The sequence below is a fragment of the Helianthus annuus genome, chromosome 10, assembly GCF_002127325.2.
Source record: "Helianthus annuus cultivar XRQ/B chromosome 10, HanXRQr2.0-SUNRISE, whole genome shotgun sequence".
NCBI classification, from domain to species: domain Eukaryota; kingdom Viridiplantae; phylum Streptophyta; class Magnoliopsida; order Asterales; family Asteraceae; genus Helianthus; species Helianthus annuus.
Window position 1 is genome coordinate 12,052,569 of NC_035442.2, and position 10,744 is coordinate 12,063,312.

At 36.0% G+C, this 10,744-nt stretch overlaps 1 long non-coding RNA gene across 1 annotated transcript; it reads right to left on the reverse strand.

Annotated features, from left to right (window-relative positions):
- Positions 1-516: 516 nt before the first annotated feature.
- Positions 517-2,226, reverse strand: LOC110880736. The gene is made up of 3 exons (XR_002559436.2): positions 2,088-2,226; positions 1,508-1,574; positions 517-719 (listed from the first exon to the last, which is right to left on the reverse strand). It is a non-coding gene; the product is annotated as an uncharacterized LOC110880736 (long non-coding RNA).
- Between the last annotated feature and the right edge of the window lie 8,518 nt (positions 2,227-10,744).

Genomic DNA, 10,744 nt, shown 5'->3' on the forward strand with positions numbered 1-10,744 from the left:
TTGGATTTTATCAATGAAGTTCGACAAGCTGTTTTCGATCGCCTTTCCAACTTCTTCGGCAATCACTATTCTCATCTGTTCGGTGACTCTTGGCACCGCATCACCGTCACCTCCGCTTGCCATCTTTGATACTGAAATGTTTACATATATTGTTAAACATTTCATTTGTAATACATGTTTTACTTGTTTTGATTTGATCAAGTTCGCAACTTGACTCAATCATTCTTGTTTCATGCTTTTCTCGTGTTTGAGTGTGCTTACACACTCTTGATTCTATTATTCTTGTTTCATGCTTTTCTTGTGTTTGAGTGTGTTTACACACTCTTTTCCATGTATATTCGTTCATGAATTATTTCTATACTTCTAAATTTTACTTAAGCAATAACTCTTACCGGATGTTGATCAAGCTTGAACCGAACACTTATTGGCAACCTTAAGCTCTGATTACCAACTTGTAAGACCCAGCTTATAAAACCAGATTTACATACATAAAAACCTTGCATTTAATGTCAAAATATTGACTTAACAAAAACTTTCATCATTTTAATCCAAACTAGACACCACAAACATGTACAATTCTTACAAAATCATAACCAAGACATTAACTACAATAGTTTACATGGTTTTTAGAACAAAAGATTATATGCGGAAGCGTTTGCTAGAGTGTTCGGTTCGAATAGTCATGCTTGATCTTCATCCTTCACTTGGGTACCTGAAAGCTAATGTGTTTAACAAGCATTAGAGTTATTAACTATGATGGAACACGTAATTGGATTAGATTCGAAAACTTATTCAAAACAAGAAATAAATTTTCTTCAACAAGGCTCCACCGTAATTTACGGTATCACCGTAAATTACGGTGGCTTCTGAACGTTTGGGGGTCTACCGTAACTCAGTAGGTATCCACCGTAACAGAGTTGCAGGTCACCGTAAATTACGGTACCACCGTAATTTACGGTAGACTCTGCACATGACTCCTTTGTTTAAAATGCAGGATTTTGCTGGTTCATTATGTGACGAAACAGCATACTTTCGCATAAATTGTTAAATGGCTGGTCTAGTTCTTCATATCTGTATTTCGGTTATCACATTGCTCATTATAACTTAATTGGGCATGTAACGGAAATTAACAATCACGCTAAATTACATGATTTCTAATAGATCTTTTGTACGATGATCATGCATTCAAACCAAAACGTGGCGTCTAAAATAAGAACAAGATTCATAAGTTTGTCTTATGGTATTCGCTACACGGCCTACACCTCATGTATTATTTGCACATTATAATAAAGTCATGCTTCATGTTTATTCTCAAAACTTGTTTGACCCGTTTAAGTGCATAGTGTAAGCACCTTACGGACACTAGACATCATGTTTATAACATGTTTAGGGCAATAGCCAATTTCATGACATAATGGTAATTCTCGGTCATCATGCTTTTATTCCTCTTTAACCAACTCATAAAGCTATCGATATGTATAATGTAATGAAACGATAAATTTCATACCTTTAAAGCGCGCCTTTTCCCCGTGAATTCTCTCCGGCTTGTCCGCTTGATGATCCGGACTCTTTGCCTAATAAATTCAGTTTTTAACTTGTTTAGAATTCTTTTCACGACCATAATCACATCATTTATAAGACATGGTCAAATTCTGCGTTTTCATCAAATTTAGCATAAAAACCCTTACTTAGGCATTTCAACAAACACCTAACGGGTCAGATTTTCCTACCATCATTTCCAAGTTCATGACTTGCAATTAAACCTCAAAGTTCACTTTAATTAGTAAACCTTGCACACATCTTAGCATCAATTTCACAGGAATTACTTCCTATAATGAAGTTTATACTAGAATTATCATTCAAATCCTAGTGTTCATCATCATCTTATAAAACCCATAACCTAGCTTCCATGGATTCATGAAATTTCCTGAATTTGGGCATAAATTCACATGTAGTTGTCTAGGTTTTACTCCTAGACACTATATCATCATTAATCTAACTAATTTACTATCATGCATCATCAAATTTCAAATTTGCTTAGATCCATGAGAATTCCAAGTAGTGAATTCTCACAAAATTTTACATACCTCTTAATCCTCTTGCGATGAGGAACACAATTCTAAGCTTGGATTTCGTTTTGGTTATGATTTGAGCCTCCAATTGCAAGAAATTGTGACTTTAGGGTTTTGGAACAATGGGGGTCGCCCCTTGCCTTGCTTCTGTCGACCAGACACACTAATTTGGTGTGTTTGGTTTAATTTTGTTACAATTAACAATTAACTTTTGATTCTTGGCAAGATTAGTCCCTTAACTACCATTTCTTTTTAAATACTAGAGTTTTAACTAAGTGTAAGTTATTTTCAAGACTTGTAACTTTAACTAGGTTAAAGTTTCTACATGTTTATTTCTTGTTTATGAAATCCTTATATTCTTATATAAAGATTTATATTTTCGGGGTGTTACACTTGAGAGCCAGATTGAGATCCTGATTCGTTGAAGATCAACATCCGAGGAGAGATAATTTGTTCGAGATGAATCTGTTGGTGTTGAAGGAAAGAGAAAAGAGAAGACTGAAGAAGTTTTACACTGTCAGATACTTCAGGAAGTGCAGAAAGACTGATAAAGACTGAACACGTTGAAGACTCGACACTTAAGACTCGTCAACATCCGAGGGGGAGTCTGTTGGTGCATACGCCTGTCGACTTCGTCTTGTATCGAGTCTTACAGTGTTCAGGGCACGTAGTTCAAGAAAAATGTCAAAATAGGTAATTCCACATGAAAGATGTAATTCCGCACGAAATTACCATCTGGTAATTCCGTACGAAATTAGCATGTAATTCCGTTTGAAGCCATAATTCCGTGTGAGATGTAATTCCGCTTGAACATGTTTGGTGCGGAATTAGTTGTCTATAAATAGCTGACATGTAATTTCGTTTGAGTTAGTCGTGTATGTGTGTTTCCGGAGCCGAAGTGCTGCCGAAGTGTCGTTTCGCTGTAATACTTTGTCAAATTAATCAGAAAGACATTTAAAGTGAATATCTAGCTGAATCAAACTCGATATGTCTGTTTCCGCCTTTCATATTGAGTAGAACGCCTCTGAACGACTCGTTTCGGGTCCGTATACGATCCTACAAAAGGGTTATATAAACTTAAACACGACGTGATGCGATCACGGTCAAGAAAAGTAATATGAAATATAACCACGATATAGCGTAAACAATGAAATGAGAATAATAAAAGTTTGTAAGCCTTGAGAAGGCAAAATGGATATACCCGAGCGAAGGGATACAAGGTAACCGGTGACTAACAAGTCTAACCGCCAAAATAAATAATCAATAAAGATAAGGAATACAACCTAAAAGTAACGGTCCACGAGGCCTTACACATGAAAGACGTACACGTCAATATAAATGAAAACTTTTGACCGAAAGGAACGGGTGCTTTGAAAACGAAACTTGGTTCGTTTGATTAAACCAATGAACTACGTAAATAAGGTTTCGGAGACGAAACCACTTTAAGAGGGGTAGACTTGTAACACCCCGAAAACGGGTTTTGTAGCGCGCCGCTCTTTCCGTATTTCCATTTTTAGAAATTACGTGTTTGTTTTTTCTCTTTTTGGAATCGCAGTCGAAATCAGATCAAAAAATGGATTTAAAACGGAAAACAACGCATTTTACGCGCTTTTAACGCAACCGACAACGAACGCGTCACACACTTATTTTCGGCATCATTTACGTATTTACGATCCTAAATAAATAATTTTCAGCATTCCACGACGTTCAGGTTCGATAACGGGCTTCAGAAACGCGATTGGACCGCTAACGGGTCTTTAGGCCTAACCCACTACAATACCCTAGGGTAAATACCCTTCAAAAATATTCAAAACCCTAACTCCACTTTTATTTTCTCCTACAGCAGACATCCCTCATCACCCCTCCCTTCTCTATGCGCAATACAGTCACCGGAGCAACTCCGGCCGGCTGCCGACGCTGGCTCCGGTTGTCGGCAAACACACTCAAGTCCCATGAGATCATCATCTATCTCGACACACCCTCACATCACCTTCAAACTCTATGTTCTTTTATAAAACCTGTCGGGTAAATCGAACTCACCGGACATCGAAGCGCATCGGAGGCGACACCGGGGACGAACGATGATCACGACGGGGCTGTTTTGGCGTCGTTACCCTCCACTACCTGTTGATTACTAACCTCGCCGACACAAGACTATCACCGGAAATTTCAAAGTTGTCACCAAGGATCAGAGGCGACGTCGGAGACGACCGAAGCCACGACATGAATCACACATCAACGTTTTCGGTATATTTCCTATCCTGTTGTTTCCATCCTCTTTGACTTTAGTTTTTACACAAGAAGGCACAGTAAGAACATGAATGGTGCTTATTCATAAATATTGTTCAACCGATATTATGTTTCTTTTTTTTTAGTAAACTGCATAAAAAAAATGGAATGATGGTTTTCCTTTTGAGACGAACTACTGTTGATGTTTTATTAAGTGGAATTGATAACCTCCTTATGAAATGTTGTTTTTATCTATACACACGACAACATTTATGATATTTGTAGAAATAATTTTTTTTAGCTAAACAAATTAGATACTCACAATATTTCAAGTATGTCAGGAATTATAAACTTCAGACATATAATGAATACACTTCAAAATCGTTATTTCCTTTCCATTTTAGTATTTTATTTATGAAATCAAGTCTTGAATTATGCTTTTTAAAACAAATATACGTTCTTTCACTTTTAGAACCATCAAATTTATACTAAGTAGTATTTAAAAAGAAAAAAAAACCCATCAAAACTATAGTCTTTTACTAATTTAAAAAGATAAGGAGTTATGGTCCCATCTTTTACACATGATTAAACAAAGATTATTTTATTCACATACTAAACGGTATTAGATTAGCAAATTTGTAAGCATGTTTATAATATTTTATTCCCATACAAAGCTAGTGATTTTAAACAAAATATTAAACTTTAACTTAATTATTAACAAGATATTGTGTGATATTTTAAACATCTAGGTTAACTGTCTTATCCACTCGGAATCCTTTTCCCAATCTTTCTTCGTGCGCTATTTTGCAAGAAATCGCAAAGGCAACCACTCGTGATCTCGAGACTCCACCAACTTTCCTCGCGGTTTAAGCGTACTTCCTACGCAAAACTGTGAGTATACTCGTAACCCCATTTTTATGTTTACCACTTTTTGGGGTGTAACATGTTTTACTATTAAACTACACTTAAACTTATTCTTTATGCAATGCACAAAACAATCCTTATACATGAATACTACGTTATGATACTTGATGCTTACGTGGACCATACTTATGTGATATGTTTTAGTCATTAGCTCTCACGAGCCTCCCTTCGACATGTATAGCGCTATAGGAGTAACGCACCGCCCCCTTAAACTTGGGTCATGTTGAATTAATTAAACTTTCTTGCGTAAACAGAGGTTGGCTAGAAATATTGCATGCCACGTTAGGTTGATCTCGTATAAACTAAGTTGCCATGTGGATTCGTTTTAAACTTTTATACTTATACTTATACTTATACTTATACTTAAACTTGTATACTCGCCCTTGCTTTTGCATTGAACTTTATTTTAAACATGTTACAGGTTGAGGATGATGATGCCCTGAAATGAAGTAGCGTTGATACCTAGATACACATATAGACGTTTAGGTTTAATCGTTGTATCAATTTTGATTATGTAGTATTGTATTTCCTTTGAACTTGACGTTATTTGATTTCTTTGTAATGTTGACGAATGAATTATGGAATGAAATCGGTTTATTAAATATTGTCACAAATAGCGTTATGATGTCTCTAGCAATCTTCACACTTCGTCTCATCCTGATGTTTCCGCCATTGGTTGGGGTGTGATAGATTGGTATCAGAGCCATAACAATAGGGAATTAGGAAAATTGCCATGCTTTTGACCTAGTCTATAGTTAAGCACCAAATTGGACCATACTTGCTTCACATGCTACTTTTATGAAACATCTTTATGTGGTGTTCTTGAAATGTCTTTTACATGGTAATTCCTTGAAATACTTTATGTGCTTATACTTGTTATTATTTCGAACATACATCTTTTACTTGTTCATACTAAACTCGCAAACACTCGTAATTCGTAAACGAGACAAATTCACCAAAATAGGCGTGAAACCCACAATTTGGTGAAAGACTCTCAATCCACCGATTCTTTTACACGAAATCTGCCACCAAGATAGGAGTGAAATCCTCACCTTGATGGAGAATTTCCATTTCAAAACTCTAGTGGACCCTCGTCAAAGTGTCGAAATTAAATTTTGACCCGACGAGTACCAACCACACTTAGGATACGAAATCGTCAAGTTAGGGGTGAAACCCGCACCTTGTCGACTAGTTCCGCTCCTTGATTTTCAAAAATCCCACCAAGTCTCGAATTTTCGATTGATTTGGAACATGTAGTAACTGGAAGGGTGAATACCGTAAACCGAGATATCGGCGAGAGTATTCCACCTATTAGGCCAAAGCATGTTTCCCAAGTTCAAAGGAATTTTCGACCACTTTGGTTTAGTCAAAGTTCCGTTTTGGAACAATCCAAGTTTTTGTCCAACATATGCTTTACTATCATCGCTTTTATATGATACATTCTCTCGTTTCAAATTTAAATTTATTTTCGAGATAATTTTTCTCTCACACACATCATACTAAATCTTTTCATACATTATACATATGCATGATTTCAAAACGTCACTCAATTTTGTCTACATTCTTTGTAACACCAAAATGGAGATATGTCATCGAGATAGGAGTGATTTCCTTACATTGACGAATAACTCCACTCCTTTTCTTAAAACGACATCACCGACGAGTTAGGTTTGATTCCCTTACCTAGGTGATCGTTACCAAAATTTTCTTTCCAAAAGAGACTTCATCATACAACACAATCATATTTTTCATCTAAATCGTTTATCATTCGTTAAAATCCCTACTTATGCAAAATTCAAAATTTATTATTTTATCAAACGTATTCTTTATCTCATAATCTTTTTCACGTAAAACATGTACACGACAATTCTTAATCATGCCTTAAAACGTTTTATCACCCAAATTTCAAAAACTTGCGAAATGCTACCTATCAACTTAATTGGCCCAATGGATCTCTTGCCCGTGAACTTCTTATTTAACCTAATCACTAAAACGCGCTCACGTTATATCATTATACTAAAGACTTTCATTCTTAGTCATAAATCAAACCAATTTTCTCTTATATTGATAAGATCCTGTATATATTATAAGATCGTTTTACCACGAACTCTTTTCAAAACCAATAAATCATTTTCATTGCTAAACTTCTTTTAAGAATCGACGTTTTCACAAGAACCTCCAAATTTCAAATTTCATATGTTAATGAAAGATCCTTTGAAATGATACAAACTTATTATTTACAATGAACTTTTATACACCGCTCAATATGTCATTCAAATTTCTAAACACGTGGGCAAGAAGACTTCAAGGGAACCGACAATCTTCAATTTACGTAAATCTTCTCTTAAAAACAAAAGTAGCATTTCCGTTCCTTACAAAATACGTTATGTATAACCAACAATTACCCTATACACTTCTTACATTTACAAGCTAGAATCTACATTACTAGTCAAACACAATCTATTTTGATTCAATAACTCAACGCTTTGCTTAAACAACTATACATGCATATCATCGTACATATTTTAATCACTATCTCACAACAACTTAACTTAAACCGTTGGTTTTTGCATACTCAACCTTTTGAATCGTTTCACATGCTTAAATCCGTTATGTTTCAATTTATACTATTTACGCAATCCTTATTATTCGTAACTACACTCATACTGATACGTTTTATATTTATACTTACACTTATATTTATGGTTATACTTTCCTTCATACTCATGATTCATACATTCCTACCCGTACGCGAGCGGAATCCGAGGGATTCGCTTACGTGGGTCCCTTACATACTTAAGCATGGACTTGCTTACATACTACATTCTTATACGTAAGCATTCTTATTTTCAAATTTATGTATACCCTGATTCATACACAACTAGTACAAGATATGGGGATCATGCGACGATCAGTATAATCGCGGGTGCACACGGGATTATAGTGGTAGCCGCATGAGAATTATGGAGTGTACTACTGTGTATGGTAAGACACGGAACGTAACATGACACCGAATACGAAATGGACGTAATGTGGTCAAAACATGGTGGATACGCTGCTGGTACTTCCTATATATAAGTGCTTTCACCACGTTACCAAACTTTCGTAAAATGTGCCATGAGAAATTCGGTGTTTTGCAGACCTTTTTGGACCTAATACAAACTTTAAACAACTCACAAATGCATTATATCCGATTATCCATGACGAGACTTCATCTTTAACACGCTACTTTCGTCTATCCGGCACTTATGCTATTTCTGATACTGGCATTCGTGTATTCAAAATCAATTGTTCACTTTTATACTCCCATTATTCTCCTTATTCTTTGTCCTTTTATACGAACCTCGTTCACAATCAAGTCTGTTTAGAACGCTCGCATCCTAATTTATCTCATTACCTATAAAACTACCATTCTATTCCTTATTCGTGTGCAAACACCCGTAGTTGGTCGTTACCTCCAAAATAACTGTTTTTATGTAAAACGTCGAATCTTCTCATTTCTCTTAATAAAACAATCTAAGTCTCGATTTTAGACGACCATTCTTTAGCCAAATCCTTTATTAAGTCTTCCTCTTGAATAAATTTCGGGACGAAACTTCCTAAAGGAGGGGAGACTGTAGCGCGCCGCTCTTTCCGTATTTCCATTTTTAGAAATTACGTGTTTGTTTTTTCTCTTTTTGGAATCGCAGTCGAAATCAGATCAAAAAATGGATTTAAAACGGAAAACAACGCATTTTACGCGCTTTTAACGCAACCGACAACGAACGCGTCACACACTTATTTTCGGCATCATTTACGTATTTACGATCCTAAATAAATAATTTTCAGCATTCCACGACGTTCAGGTTCGATAACGGGCTTCAGAAACGCGATTGGACTGCTAACGGGTCTTTAGGCCTAACCCACTACAATACCCTAGGGTAAATACCCTTCAAAAATATTCAAAACCCTAACTCCACTTTTATTTTCTCCTACAGCCAACATCCCTCATCACCCCTCCCTTCTCTCTGCGCAATACGGTCACCGGAGCAACTCCGGCCGGCTGCCGACGCCGGCTCCGGTTGTCGGCAAACACACTCAAGTCCCATGAGATCATCATCCATCTCGACACACCCTCACATCACCTTCAAACTCTATGTTCTTTTATAACACCTGTCGGGTAAATCGAACTCACCGGACATCGAAGCGCATCGGAGGCGACACCGGGGACGAACGATGATCACGACGGGGCTGTTTTGGCGTCGTTACCCTCCACTACCTGTCCATTACTAACCTCGCCGACACAAGACTATCACCGGAAATTTCAAAGTTGTCACCAAGGATCGGAGGCGACGTCGGAGACGACCGAAGCCACGACAGGAATCACACATCAACTTTTTCGGTATATTTCCTATCCTGTTGTTTCCATCCTCTTTGACTTTAGTTTTTACACAAGAAGGTACAGTAAGAACATGAATGGTGCTTATTCATAAATATTGTTCAACCGATATTATGTTTCTTTTTTTTTTTTTTAGTAAACTGCATAAAAAAATGGAATGATGGTTTTCCTTTTGAGACGAACTATTGTTGATGTTTTATTAAGTGGAATTGATAACCTCCTTATGAAATGTTGTTTTTATCTATACACACGACAACATTTATGATATTTGTAGAAATAATTTTTTTTTAGCTAAACAAATTAGATACTCACAATATTTCAAGTACGTCAGGAATTATAAACTTCAGACATATAATGAATACACTTCAAAATCGTTATTTCCTTTCCATTTTAGTATTTTATTTATGAAATCAAGTCTTGAATTATGCTTTTTAAAACAAATATACGTTCTTTCACTTTTAGAACCATCAAATTTATACTATGTAGTATTTAAAAAGAAAAAAAAAACCATCAAAACTATAGTCTTTTACTAATTTAAAAAGATACGGAGTTATGGTCCCATCTTTTACACATGATTAAACAAAGATTATTTTATTCACATACTAAACGGTATTAGATTAGCAAATTTGTAAGCATGTTGATAATATTTTATTCCCATACAAAGCTAGTGATTTTAAACAAAATATTAAACTTTAACTTAATTATTAACAAGATATTGTGTGATATTTTAAACATCTAGGTTAACTGTCTTATCCACTCGGAATCCTTTTCCCAATCTTTCTTCGTGCGCTATTTTGCAAGAAATCGCAAAGGCAACCACTCGTGATCTCGAGACTCCACCAACTTTCCTCGCGGTTTAAGCGTACTTCCTACGCAAAACTGTGAGTATACTCGCAACCCCATTTTTATGTTTACCACTTTTTGGGGTGTAACATGTTTTACTATTAAACTACACTTAAACTTATTCTTTATGCAATGCACAAAACAATCCTTATACATGAATACTATGTTATGATACTTGATGCTTACGTGGACCATACTTATGTGATATGTTTTAGTCATTAGCTCTCACGAGCCTCCCTTCGACATGTATAGCGCTATAGGAGTAACGCACCGCCCCCCTTAAACTTGGGTCATGTTG